Genomic DNA, 15,416 nt, shown 5'->3' with positions numbered 1-15,416 from the left:
TTGGGCACAGAGTTGGATTGTTGGGGCATATATGGAGAGCAGGTAGCGCAACAACTATAAACTCAATTTTACAATGGAGACCCGGAGTTAGAAGGAGACGCGGAGGAACTAGAATAAATGGTTACAGGAATTAAAGGAAGATTTATATAGGGCAGGAATTAGAGACTAGCAGAAAAACAAAAGAGGATAGAAAGAAATGGAGAAGCATAGTCAATAGTATCGAGTAGCAGATTGGGAAAAATCTGCTCGAAAAAGGTGGATCTAGATAGCTTTTTAACGGCTAATCCCCACCTGGAGGGTTTAGCCATTTAATTTTTTATTACATATAATTATTGGTACATCAAAAATTAAAAGGACGGTGCCTGTAATAAAATCTAAAATATTAAAATTTTCTATAAGTTCAAATTTATTTATTAACATTTTTGATATAATTTTCATAAATAAATGACTTACTATTAACACTTTTTTAATTAATTCGAATAAATCCATTTTACAGCAATAATAATATATTAGTATTTTTGTAAAATAAATATCAATCATATTATCATAAATAACACAGGTTTACAAAAAAAAAAACTAAATTTCGGACAATTTGACGAAACCATATGACAAGGGGGTTTTTGGAGTGGCTGATCACAAATCCGGGGTCTGCTCACCTCTATCGCGTCAGGTAAAGGTCATTTCAAGGTCAAATCAAGATAAATCGACAGTCGCTCTGAAAAAGTATATTAGGGGGTTCTTGGGGTCGCTGAAGATGAATCCGGAGTCCGCTGACCTCTATCTCGTCTAGTTCAACGTCATTTTAAGGTCAAATCAACATAAATTGACACAATTGCTCTGAAAGTATAGGGAGTTTTGGGGTCGCTGATCATGAAAACTGCGGTCCGTTGAGCTCTACTACGTCATGTAAAGGTCATTTCAAGTTCAAATCAGGAGGAGTTAACAAAATTGATTTGACCTTGAAATGGCCTTTACCTGACGTGGTTGAGCTCAACAGGCCCCATTTTTGTGATCAGGGACCCCAAAAACACCCTAATATACTTTTTCACAGCGATTGTGTTGATTTATCTTGATTTGACCTCGAAATGACCTTCAGCTAGACGTGATAGAGGTCAGCGGATCCTGGATTCGTTATAAGCGACCCCAAAACCCTCCTAATATACTTTTTCAGAGCGACTGTCGATTTGTCTTGATTTGTCCTTGAAATAACCTTTACCTGACGTGATAGAGGTTAGCGAACCCCGGATTCGTAACCAGCGACCCCAAAAACCCCCCTAGTCATATGGTTTCGTCAAATAGTCCGAAATGTACTTTTTTGTAAACCTGTATAATCAAAAGAATATCAATATTTTAATTTAAATAGACAACTTTAAAACACAGACGGTAAAACAGGTATTCACAGTAAAAGTTTCAAAAGATCACACATTACGCTCAAAATAGGAGGTAAATCTAGCAGACGAGTCGTTGTGACTTCCAAAATATGACAACACCGCTGGAAGTGACAACGCGCCTTGAACTGCCCTATATATGGAAGCCATAACGTATGCTGTACGCTTCGGTATATACGTATATATATACAAAATTTATTTTGGTAAATCCTTTCCCCTCAATAGGTAGACCCATTTTATAAGCCCCCCTTTTACCAAATACACAATTTTTAAAAAATAATTCCTAGTAGAAAAGGTGGAAGTCGGACAGCCTCTTCTGTATACCGGAAGTCACAACTTAACGTGCATCAATATATATATATATATATATATATATATATATATATATATATATATATATATATATATATATATATGTTGGATGTGTGAATTGTTCGTAAGGGGATTTTTCCACATTCTCTATTTCATCTATTTATATATATATATATATATATATATATATATATATATATATATATATATATATATATATATATATATATATATATACATATATATATAATATATATATATATATAATATATATATATATATAATATATACATATATATAATATATATATATATGAAACTTAAAGCTAAAATCAATATCAATATAAGAATTAATATTAAAAATAAACTCACCAGGCTTCCGGGTTGAACCGCGTCGTTGGTTTCTGGGCCGAGCTTTCGTCATCTTCAGGGCGTCCGGGGTCTCAGTCTCCTGAGGCTTCAGACACTACACTCACTACTCACTACTTCACTACTCACTGCACTACTGTTGTTGTTGACGCTGGGGCGGTTATTTATACCGTGGACTGGCGTGACTGACGTGGCTGTCGATGACGTGGCGGAGTGGAAATTAGCGCGAAGACTATTCGGAGTGGGATTTGGATTGGCGCGAAGATTTTTGACGGCAGAAATTGGAGCAGACGATGTTTTCTTTAGGAGGGGTCTCCAAGTCGAAGGTAAACGGATGCCGTCATCTCTTTTATTGAGACAATTTGGCCGTTTTTCGATTTCTATAGCTTCTCGGATAATCCTTTGTTTATAGAAGCGAATGGGGGCTATGGTTCTGGATTGTTCAAAGTCAATTTTGTGACCTGTATGAAGATGGTGTTGGCCTAGGGCTGAAACTGAATCGGAATTGCGAACAGATATGGAATGTTCATAAATCCTTTTTTGGATTCTACGATTGGTTTGTCCTATGTAAGATCGGGGGCAGTCTGCACAAGGAATTTCATAAACTCCGTGTTGTTCATTTGGAATGTTGTCTTTGATGGATCGGACAAGAGATGAAAGTTTTTGTTGGGGGGTAAATATTGTTTTTATTCCTCGTGGTTTAAGAATCCTGTCGATTTTGTCAGTAACACCTCTGATATATGGAAGAAAAGCTATCGTATGATCCCGTATCGGATTCGTACGATCGTATGATATTAACCCCCAACAAAAACTTTCATCTCTTGTCCGATCCATCAAAGATAACATTCCAAATGAACAACACGGAGTACAAACTGTGATTTAGTTTATATTGGTCAAACCGGTAGAAATTTATCTAGTCGCATAACATCTCATAAAAGTGATTGTAAAATTCTTAAACCCTCATGTGCCTTAGCAGAGCACGTTATTCAAAATAACCACATTATGAATTTTCATGATCCAAAAATATTAGATATTGAAAACAATAAACATAAACGTACTTTTCTTGAGATGGTTCATATCAGCAAAGGTTCGAACACAATGAACAAAAAATCTGAAATTGACAATCTTAGCAAAATTTATAATTACATCCTTTCTTTTGAAAAATAATCATAGTTATATCAAATCATAATTTTTTTTTCTAATCTACGCTTTATAATTTGGCATTAAATGTTAACAAAATTAATTAATATCACCAATATTTAAAATTAATTTTTTTTTGCTTTTAAACATTTCCTTATTTTTATTATCAAAAAATGTTTTCAATTCCTTGTAGATGTAGACACCGATATGCTATGACCATAGTTACATTTAGTCTTTGTCAGCCATGTATTCAGAATTTATAAATAAATTTTAAAAAGTCAATCAAAATTAGATTAAAACTTCAAAATTAATCATTTTTTTTTTAATCTTTTCTAAAATGTTTTCTGAAGAATTTTTATTGTTTCTATGTTGTTTGAAATGTTAAACAGCCGTTTTAGTAATAGTATTTTTAATTATGTATTGTAATCAACATTCTTTTATAATCTAAATTCTGGTAAGTTACTCATTAATATTTTTTATTCTTTCATACATATGTTCTAAATTTTATCTTATTGCATTGTAGAAATTCTTGAGAAAGGAAATAAACATTTCCGAAAGCTTGAATATTGGATAATAGTGTACTTTAAGGCCCCAGTTTGACTTCTATACCCAAAAATAGAGAAATTCGTATTTCCTAATAAGTCAATTAAGATACTATTTGTATATATATATATATATATATATATATATATATATATTGATGTGATCTTTATTATTGATATGAGATAATATTCTTATATGTTACTTAATTTAATCAATGTATTAATACTAATCTAATTAATTAACCAGATCACATATCAATATGTTTTCAATCTCAGGGCGAATTATAAATTAATTACTTACTTCCGTGGCTTCTAAATATTTCTTAATGGTTCCTAATCGGGATAGAAAAGAAAGGAGTAAAAAAAATACACATATGGGTTACAATTATAATCAAAATATTTTTTATTTTATTTAAAAAGGCAATCAATGCTTAATATTTGCTATTTCTTATTATTCTTAAACATAACATTTACAAATGGGAATCTTATTTCCTTTTGGTTTTCAATTGAAAGTTTTTATTAACATTTAACTATTAGGAGTTATTAGGAACAACTCTATTTAAGTTTGATGAAGCTTTTCTGATATTATTGATTATGTTATTCAATTTTTTATGTGGAATTTAATACGAAAACCCATACATTCATGTCCAAACAAATGAGACTGACCTTTTCCTGGTGATCTGAAAATGTCCTCACACAAGACCCTTTCCTGCTATCCTTGGCTGCGATCAAACCTCGTCCTGGCTTCCAGTGATGTTCTCCTTTGAAAAACTAGCTCGAATAGCTCTCGTTCCTGCTTTTGTCGTGATGCTGTGTTCTACCTTTTTTCGAAACTGCTATCAGCTACCGGGACACTCTGGGCTCAAGGAGGTTCTTTTACTCTCGACCTGGCCTACTTCTCGTTCCACGATAGATACTCCACACTCACGGAACTACACCGGCTTTCTCACTCCTCGAACACTACCGTCTACTACTCGACTTCACTTCTCGACAGCTCAAAACATTCTGCTCTCTATTTTTCATTCATTCCCCTACTTTCTAAATATCCCTTCCAGATTCACAAATCAACCTTCCACCACCAACTCTCATTCGCAGTATTCCTCAAAACCAATTTTTAAACTTTCTAAATATGCTTAATGGATTTCCAAAGAAAATATTTAATTCCCATTCTAAAATACTTTCTAACTATTTACAAATTTTAATGACCTATTCTCTCTTTCAAATGAGTCTTATTTAGCATAGGCTAATGATCGAAACCTTCCGCGAAAAACGATAATGAACTATCATCTATTTCACTGAGTTTTATTTAGCATAGGCTAATGATCGACCTTCCGAGAAGAACGATAATGGTACGCGTCATTCACTTTGTTTATCTAAGCACATTGTTCCGAGTTTCGTACGCTTATTCTAATCACTTCTTAAAATTAAATATAACAATTTGTTGTATACAGGTTGTTCTAAATTTATATGCCCGAGGTTGAGAAAATTAAAAATATTTTATATTAAAGTGAATTTTGTTTATAATTATCAAATTTTAATTTTTATATCAAATAGAAATATAACAATATATATATATATATATATATATATATATATATATATATATATATATATATATGTATATATATAATATATAATATATACATATATTATATAATATATATATATATATATATATATATATATATATATATATATATATATATATATATATATATATATATATATATATATATATATATATAAAATCTTGTTAATTTTGAGGTTGCAGTCATAAATTTCAGGGGGCAGGATAAGTAAAACTCTTAGTTATTATCAAGCTTTCGCAAAATTTATTTGCTTCTTCAAGATATGCTAAAAAAGTTTTAGTAAATACAATGAAATTAAGACGATAAAAAATATTGTACATAAAAGCATAAAAAAATGAAGTTGTCATAAATCATACATCGGACACACATCCAGAAATCTAATAGGCAGACTAACATCACATAAAAGCGACCTCAGACTTAACAAAAATACATGTGCATTAATAGATCATGCAATCAGTAAAAATCATTCATTCAATTTTAATGAAACAACGATCCTAAAACATGAAAACAACTTAATTAAAAGGGAATTTCTCGAAATGGTATGCATCAACAAATATCAATGTGTCAATAAAAAAACTGACATAGATAAACTAAGCACCATCTATAATTACATTCTATCTTACGAAAACTAATATTTTAATTTAAAAATACTAAATTGCCTGACTAAATTCAAAATTAAATTTTCAAATTTGGCGCCACTTTATTGCTAAAACTAATATTTTACAAATTACTTATATCCATAAATTCTATAATAAGTACGCAGATAAGAAATAATAAAAAACTAGTTATTAGCAACTTAAAATAAAATATAATAAACAGATACAAATGTCTTTCTGACATACTAAATTTCAAATTAAATTGTCAAATTATTTTTCTCTTTTCAAATTATCTAAAATTAAGGCATTGTAGAAGATTAGAAATTAGATTAAGAATTTTATATATTTTTTTGTTATGTACGCCAAAAATTTAATGGATTAACCTCACGTTGTAAGTTTTTTATGCTTTTATGTACAATATTTTTTATCGTCTTAATTTTATTGTATTTACTAAAACTTTTTTAGCATATCTTGAAGAAGCAAATAAATTTTGCGAAAGCTTGATAATAACTAAGAGTTTTACTTATCCTGCCCCGTGAAATTTATGACTGCAACCTCAAAATTAACAAGATTTTACATAGTGTCAGTCAATATTACCTAACTGCTTTATATATATATATATATATATATATATATATATATATATATATATATATATAACAGGTATATAATATTTGCTGAACAGTTAGGAAACAAGGCTGAAATATTGGAAAACATTTATAAATATTATAAACATTTTCGAAAGCTTGGAACTATTATAAAGAGTTTTCTTTGAGATTGCTGCTACCCCAATATTTCAGCCTTGTTTTATATATATATATATATATATATATATATATATATATATATATATATATATATATATATATATATATTGATACATGTCTCCATGTGACTTCCAAAGTAGATTCTCGTAATACGTTGTTACTTCATATATACCGTTATGACTTCCGATTTCGGAAGTCACAACGTTTTGCCTATATTTTTACGAATTTGGCTACTAGATGGTATCAGAAGGCTTATATTAAAAATTTCGCTGGAAGTCATATCGTATCTAACATACTCATAAGATCAGATTTTAGTTCGACGGTATATCACCAGCGCTAGTGTCGCTCGTATACCACACCGCTCGGTGTGACTTCCGTTTTTTGGCAACCCTGTGTAACGGTTTCCAGACATTTATCTGTTGTAGATTCGCGGTCCTAATCGTACTTAGTGTTTTGTGTGCCTTTTGTTTTTAAACATGAATAATAGCAGATCTGCTTTACTTTTAAAGTTAGCCTTAAATGAAGGTACAATAAGTGATTATATATCTCTATAATTATATATTTTCTGTACTTATTTCAATCTATAATATTTACTTACCTATTTACTTATATAAATTCATTTTTCTCGTGTTTTTGTTTACTTCCTTTTTTACAATGAACTTCTAATTTAATCTACACTCACCGGCACGAAAAACGGGCACCCTAAAAAAATGGGTAATTTTTGATGTCTCGTATCTCCCAAAGCTTTGGTCCGATTTAAGTAATGTTTTTAATATGTTATAGCCTTATTATTTAACAATATAGCTATGATAACATTGTTGATAGACAGGTAAATTTTCATTGTATACCGGGTGTACCAATCAAACTGGGTTTTTTTCTCAATTTTCACAACACCCTGTGGAATATTCTAGCCTTTATAAAATATTTAAATTAAAGCCTAACTATAGCTCCAGGTTTTATTAACATTCTGTTTTTTTATTCATTCGCTTACGTTGGATAATAAAAAAGTTAAGGACTTTAACAACTAGCCATGTTCTTTATCGATACAGGTGTTTCTAAATATAAGTGCGACAAATTTTAAGGGGTAATTTCTGCATGAAAAAATAATGATCGTTTGGCAAAATAATTTTATATTTGCAAGCATTTGCGGACATAGCTTTATCAAGTAAACGATCATTATTTTTTCATGCAGAATTACCCCTTAAAGTTTGTCGCACTTATTTAGAAACACCATGTATTGATAAAGAACATGTTTAATTGTTAAAGTCCCTAACTTTTTTATTATCCAACATAAGCGAATGAATAACAAACAGAACATTAAGAAAACCTGGGGCTATAGTTGGGTTTTAATTTCAATATTGTATAAAGGCTAGAATATTCCACAGAGTGTTGTGAAAATTGAAAAAAAAAACCAGTTTGATTGGTACGCCCAGTATACAATGATAATTTACCTGTCTAGAAACAATATTATTACAGCGATATAGTTAAAGAATAAGGCTATAACATATTAAAGAAATACTTAAATCGGAGAATAGGTTTAGGAGATACGAGCCATCAAAAATGACCCATTTTTTGGGGTGCCCGTTTTTCGTGCCGGTGAATGTATCTATTAAATAATCTAAATTATTTTTAAAAATCTTATTAAAAGCTTAAATACAAGAAATGTAGGTAAATGTTTTCATTTAACGAAATTTCCGAAAATTGTGTATTTTTTTGACCCAAGTAGGCTGAAAAATCGATTTTATAGTTATTGTTATTTCGAAAGTAATAAAACGTGTAAAAATTACAAAAAAATTGAATGTACAATTACAATTGAATGGAATTAAATACACGATAAAATGAATCAAGAGCGATAAAAAGTTTAAAGTAATAAATTCTAGTAATAATATAAAATACAGTAAACTCTCTCTTAAGGGGGTAGGCGCAAAATCTCTGTCCAATGCTATTTAAATACATTTATTTTTTTCGAATCCTGAGAAAACTAATAAATATTTTTTAAAACATACACCCAGAATGAAAGATAACATTATTACGGGGGACCGAAAGTCCCTTAGAATAAAAAAAAGTTTCTTTTGAATGAAATATTCGAAATTAAAAATCACACTAACTTTTCTCTTGTTTTTTCATCCCATTATCTTTATTAAAATAAACATATATTAGGTATGTAAGTTATTAAAATAAACATTATATAAGTTTTCAGGGACTTTCTGCCTCGGTAATAATGTAAGCTTTCATTCTGCGTTTAAATTTTTCAAAAATACTTATTAGTTTTCTCAGAATTCGAAAAAAATTAATGCATTTAATTAGCACTGGACTAAGATTTTGCGCCTATCCCCAACGAGCACCTCCTCTATACGGACGGTATTTAAAACAAAATTCATTTGCCGATATACTGAGCCTGTACTCTTCCGGACAATCCCTTAAAATGATGTGTACCTAAATGAAAAAAAAAATACATAGATATTTTTTCCAAATATTTTAGAATACAAAACTACAATATTTATATTTTATTATTTCAAATTAACACAGAGATGACAACGAGTGATATTTGATAACTTTACCTTATCAGCAGTAGGTAATAAAAATCTGGTTCTAGTGTGGGATCCGTCATTAAAATATTTTGTGTGTCGGTCATTAAAAGAAATGTGACACCATAACGCGTTGCTCTAATAATACTTTGACATTGATATTATGTTGTGACTAAAAATGTTAACGGAATGTCTGCTTGGCAAAAGAAAACATCGGCACAATATCAATTTTCTTCTTTGATATGTTACCTATTTATGTGTATGCCAAATTTCATGTCAATCTTAAGTGGTTTTTTAAAATGTATGGGTTTTGCAATATTTTACCGTCAGCGAACGGACTAATAGAAGAGGATCCGATATAAGGCCGATCTGCATCGATATATTTAATGGATAACAATAATTATTGGATATGTAATTTAGTATGTTAACAATTATAAAAAACAAGGGGTGCATGATCTAATTTTCTTCTGACTATAATCAATTAATAATTAATAAATGACTTTTATCTACTCTATGTCTATATCTATATTATCTATGTCTATATTATAATATATAAATTTTTAGTTTGTGAAAACTGTCATTAAAGATAGCAGTGCTTTAAAGTAAGCATGAAGTAACAATGTATTTTAAATGGGATTTACTTTTTCTCACTGTTTTTGACACACTTTCATATAATTAAATATTCTTTCTTAACTTTCGCGTTTCATGGTGATGACATCTTCTTTTTCTTCAAGTGCCATCTCCGCGAAGGAGGTCGGCAATCATCATAGCTATTCGGACCTTGGAGACGGCTGCTCTGAAAAGTTCGTTTGATGTACATCCGTACCATTCTCTCAGGTTGCGCAACCACGATATTCTGCGTCTCCCTATGCTTCTTTTTCCTTGAATCTTTCCCTGCATAATGAGTTGGAGCAAGTTGTATCTCTCTCCACGTGTAATATGTCCGAGATATTCCAATTTTCTGGTTTTAATTGTATTTAAGACTTCCATGAAACAGTAAATGTTTTGGTTGACCTCTTTAACTGCATTTATAAAACAGGAGAAATACCTAAGGAATGGCTTCTGTCAACTTTTGTAACTATTCCAAAGAAAACAAACGCAAAACTGTGCACCGACCATCGCACAATAAGCTTAATGGGACACACACTAAAAGTATTTCTTAAAGTGATACATACAAGAATTCACAAAAAAACTAGACGCTGACATCAGTGATACTCAGTTCGGGTTTCGAAACGGGCTTGGAACAAGAGAAGCACTATTTGCACTTAATATCATGTGCCAAAGATGCCTGGATGTTAACCAGGATATATATATATGTGCTTTATTGACTACAACAAGGCGTTCGATAAAGTTCGCCACGAACACCTGATGAGACTGTTGGTAGAGAAAAACTTGGATAAAAGGGACGTCAGAATTATCTTCAATATTTACTATAACCAGAAGGCGAATATTAGAGTAGAACGGGAAACAACCGAGGAACTCGAGATCAAAAAAGGCGTAAGGCAGGGATGCATACTTTCACCAACCTTGTTTAACTTATATTCAGAAGATATTATAAACAGAGCCCTTGCTGACCAAGATATAGGGGTTAAAATAAATGGCACTTTAATAAACAATTTGAGATACGCTGATGACACAGTATTAATAGCAGACACCCCGGAAGATCTCCAAACACTGATAAACAGAATAGTAGAGTGCAGCGAAAAGTTCGGTTTATCACTTAACATCAAAAAAACAAAAATAATGATGGTGTCGAAATCTCCACAAAATTTTTCTGACATAACCGTACATGATCAAAGAATTGAGCGTGTTAGAAAATATAATTACCTGGGAACTGTTATTAATGAAAACAACGACAACTCTGAAGAAATCAAGATCAGAATAGAAAAAGCTAGAGCTACTTTTACCAAAATGAAAACAGTTTTATGCGGAAGAGAGCTAAGTTTAAATCTTAAAATTCTCCTCATGAGATGTTACGTGCTGTCAGTTCTTTTCTATGGAATGGAAGCTTGGACACTGAAAAAGATCGATACAAGGAAAATAGAAGCATTCGAGATGTGGATGTACCGCAGGATACTGAAAATATCGTGGACGGAGAGAGTGACAAACATGGAAGTGTTGCGAAGGATGCAGAAAGAAAAAGAACTTGCGCTTACTATTAAAAAGCGCAAACTGCAATACTTGGGACATATAATGAGGGGACAAAAGTACCATCTACTACAATTAATTATTCAGGGAAAAATAATAGGTAAAAGATCCATTGGCAGAAGAAAACATTCATGGTTGAAGAATTTAAGAGATTGGTACAAGTGCAGCAGCTGCCAATTATTTAGATCTACGGTATCAAAAATACGCATAGCCTTGATGATAGCCAAACTTCGGAACGAGGACGGCACCTGAAGAAGAAGAAGAAGACTTCCATTTCTTTATTCACCTTTCTCAGAACCTCTTTGTTTGTGACGTGTTCTGTCCATGATATTTTTAGAATTCTTCTATATACCCACATCTCGAATGATTCCAGTTTTTTCATTGATGCCGCATTCAAGGTCCAAGCTTCCATTCCGTAAAACAGAGTCGAGAGAACGTAGCACCTAGCCAACCTTATTCTTAGCTCTAACCTTAGATCTCTTGTGCAGAGCACAAGAGAGGTGATGACATAATGAGCAATAAATTACAAAAAAAAATTTGACAGTTTTGTGGTTTGAAAGAAATTAGAATTTTTATATGTCACAGTTCTAAGAATTGTAGAATAGAAATGAATTCCAGTGACGAAGAGTTACAGTATTTTTATTTGTTTATCGTAGATAAAATATTGTATGAAATTGTGCGTGAAGTACTTTTTGCGAACTTACGCGATGTATAGCACTCACTCCGTTTCATAAATAACTATTTTCATATATTAAAAAAAATGTTTCGACCCGGGTAGATATTATTCCAGATTTTCAGATTTGGGCACAGAGTTGGATTGTTGGGGCATATATGGAGAGCAGGTAGCGCAACAACTATAAACTCAATTTTACAATGGAGACCCGGAGTTAGAAGGAGACGCGGAGGAACTAGAATAAATGGTTACAGGAATTAAAGGAAGATTTATATAGGGCAGGAATTAGAGACTAGCAGAAAAACAAAAGAGGATAGAAAGAAATGGAGAAGCATAGTCAATAGTATCGAGTAGCAGATTGGGAAAAATCTGCTCGAAAAAGATGGATCTAAATAGCTTTTTAGCGGGTAATCCCCACCTGGAGGGTTTAGCCATTTAATTTTTTATTACATATTATTATTGGTACATCAAAAATTAAAAGGACGGTGCCTGTAATAAAATCTAAAATATTAAAATTTTCTATAAGTTCAAATTTATTTATTAACATTTTTGATATAATTTTCATAAATAAATGACTTACTATTAACACTTTTTTAATTAATTCCAATAAATCCATTTTACAGCAATAATAATATATTAGTATTTTTGTTAAAATAAATATCAATCATATTATCATAAATAACACAGGTTTACAAAAAAAACTAAATTTCGGACAATTTGACGAAACCATATGACAAGGGGGTTTTTGGAGTGGCTGATCACAAATCCGGGGTCTGCTCACCTCTATCGCGTCAGGTAAAGGTCATTTCAAGGTCAAATCAAGATAAATCGACAGTCGCTCTGAAAAAGTATATTAGGGGGTTCTTGGGGTCGCTGAAAATGAATCCGGAGTCCGCTGACCTCTATCTCGTCTAGTTCAACGTCATTTTAAGGTCAAATCAACAAATTGACACAATTGCTCTGAAAGTATAGGGAGTTTTGGGGTCGCTGATCATGAAAACTGCGGTCCGTTGAGCTCTACTACGTCATGTAAAGGTCATTTCAAGTTCAAATCAGGAGGAGTTAACAAAATTGATTTGACCTTGAAATGGCCTTTACCTGACGTGGTTGAGCTCAACGGGCCCCAGTTTTGTGATCAGGGACCCCAAAAACACCCTAATATACTTTTTCACAGCGATTGTGTTGATTTATCTTGATGTGACCTCGAAATGACCTTCAGCTACACGTGATAGAGGTCAGCGGATCCGGGATTCGTTATAAGCGACCCCAAAACCCTCCTAATATACTTTTTCAGAGCGACTGTCGATTTATCTTGATTTGTCCTTGAAATAACCTTTACCTGACGTGATAGAGGTTAGCGAACCCCGGATTCGTAACCAGCGACCCCAAAAACCCCCCTAGTCATATGGTTTCGTCAAATAGTCCGAAATGTATTTTTTTGTAAACCTGTATAATCAAAAGAATATCAATATTTTAATTTAAATAGACAACTTTAAAACACAGACAACTGTATTCACAGTAAAAGTTTCAAAAGATCACACATTACGCTCAAAATAGGAGGTAAATCTAGCAGACGAGTCGTTGTGACTTCCAAAATATGACAACACCGCTGGAAGTGACAACGCGCCTTGAACTACCCTATATATGGAAGCCATAACGTATGATGTACGCTTCGGTATATACGTATATATATACAAAATTTATTTTGGTAAATCCTTTCCCCTCAATAGGTAGACCCATTTTATAAGCCCCCCTTTTACCAAATACACAATTTTTAAAAAATAATTCCTAGTAGAAAATGTGGAAGTCGGACAGCCTCTTCTGTATACCGGAAGTCACAACTTAACGTGCATCAATATATATATATATATATATACATATATATATATATATATATATATATATATATATATATATATATATATATATATATATATATATATGTCAAACGATGACTACCGGGACTTTTTTTAAGGTGTATATACAGACCCAAAATCTTGAGTACATTACTATTTTCTACACGGTACACTATATACTTTTTAAAAAACTGTAATATTTTTGAGTTTCTCATATATTGATGAGTTCCGGTACATTTTAATTTTTCTCAGGTAGCGTATTTAGTTAATTATTTATGTCAAACGATGACTACCGGGACTTCTTTTAAGGTATCTATCCAGACCCAAAATCTTGAGTACATTACTGTTTTCTACACGGAACACTATATACTTTTAAAAAACGGTAATATGTTTGAGTTTCTCATATATTGATGAGTTCCGGTACATTTGAATTTTTTTCTGGTAACGTATTTAGTTAATTATATGTCAAACGATGACTACCGAGACTTCTTTTAAGGTGTCTATACAGACCAAAATCTTGAGTCCATTACTATTTTCTACACGGTACACTATATATTTTTTAAAAACAGTATACAGTGTATAAAGAAACAGTATATTCTACACTTTGAAATATTGCGATTTAAGCCAACTTACTTTAATAAAATGTTGATATGTATTAAGAATTATACAGGGTGTTGTGCAATTTTAAATTTTTTTTGCTATAACTTTCATGAATGTGGACATTTATGTATAAAAATTTATGACTGGAGGCGTCTGAGTATGTGCAACTATAATTTGATACATACGTTGATGTAGCTTATATAGGCCGCCACATATGCCACGTATACGGGATAAATTTGGGCTTAACTTTTTGCTTTTCAAGTTATCGCTATTTGTGTGAAAAAACTTGTTAATAACTTCAAAACTCAACAGTTTTCGTGCTAATCGCATTTTCCAAATCAGCCATGCGGGTTACCTCGTAATTTGAATGGTGAGAACTATTTACATTTTTTACAAAATGATTTTATTGATTTGTTGGTAGAATTGCCATTAAACTTAAGGCAAAATTTGTGGTTCATGCAAGATGATGCACCCCCACATTATACGAGGGCAGTGAAAACATACCTAAATACCGAATTTCCTGAACGCTGGATTGGTCGTGGTGTATGGTGGTACATAGGGAGCAATGAAACAACGTGTTTACAAGAATCCCATATACATTCACAAACCAACTTTATTCGCAAACCAACTTTGGGAAGAAACAGATAATACAGCAGTTTGTTTTGAACCAACGATGCTATTTAATATGAGACGATCTTTTATGCAACGTATTGATACCTAAATACATTGAAGAAATTGGTGGATATATCGAACACTTACTTTGAAAAAAAGTTTAATGTTATTCAGTTTAACTATTTCTTACTTTGGTTTATAAATAAAACGTATTTTATTATGACTTTAATTTAATATGAAACGTAAAATGTTTGATATCAAATCCTATAAAACGTTATTAAGTATCCTACTGATGTA

At 31.6% G+C, this 15,416-nt stretch overlaps 1 long non-coding RNA gene across 1 annotated transcript; it reads right to left on the bottom strand.

Annotated features, from left to right (window-relative positions):
* Positions 1-892: 892 nt before the first annotated feature.
* LOC126890345 (uncharacterized) lies at positions 893-13,568 on the bottom strand. The gene is made up of 3 exons (XR_007700286.1): positions 13,391-13,568; positions 13,133-13,149; positions 893-1,199 (listed from the first exon to the last, which is right to left on the bottom strand). It is a non-coding gene; the product is annotated as an uncharacterized LOC126890345 (long non-coding RNA).
* Positions 13,569-15,416: the final 1,848 nt, after the last annotated feature.

This window comes from Diabrotica virgifera, chromosome 8 (genome assembly GCF_917563875.1).
Source record: "Diabrotica virgifera virgifera chromosome 8, PGI_DIABVI_V3a".
In the NCBI taxonomy this organism is placed as follows: Eukaryota; Metazoa; Arthropoda; class Insecta; order Coleoptera; family Chrysomelidae; genus Diabrotica; species Diabrotica virgifera.
Note: the sequence above shows the minus strand (reverse complement) of the source record. Positions and strands in the feature narration are given on the sequence as shown.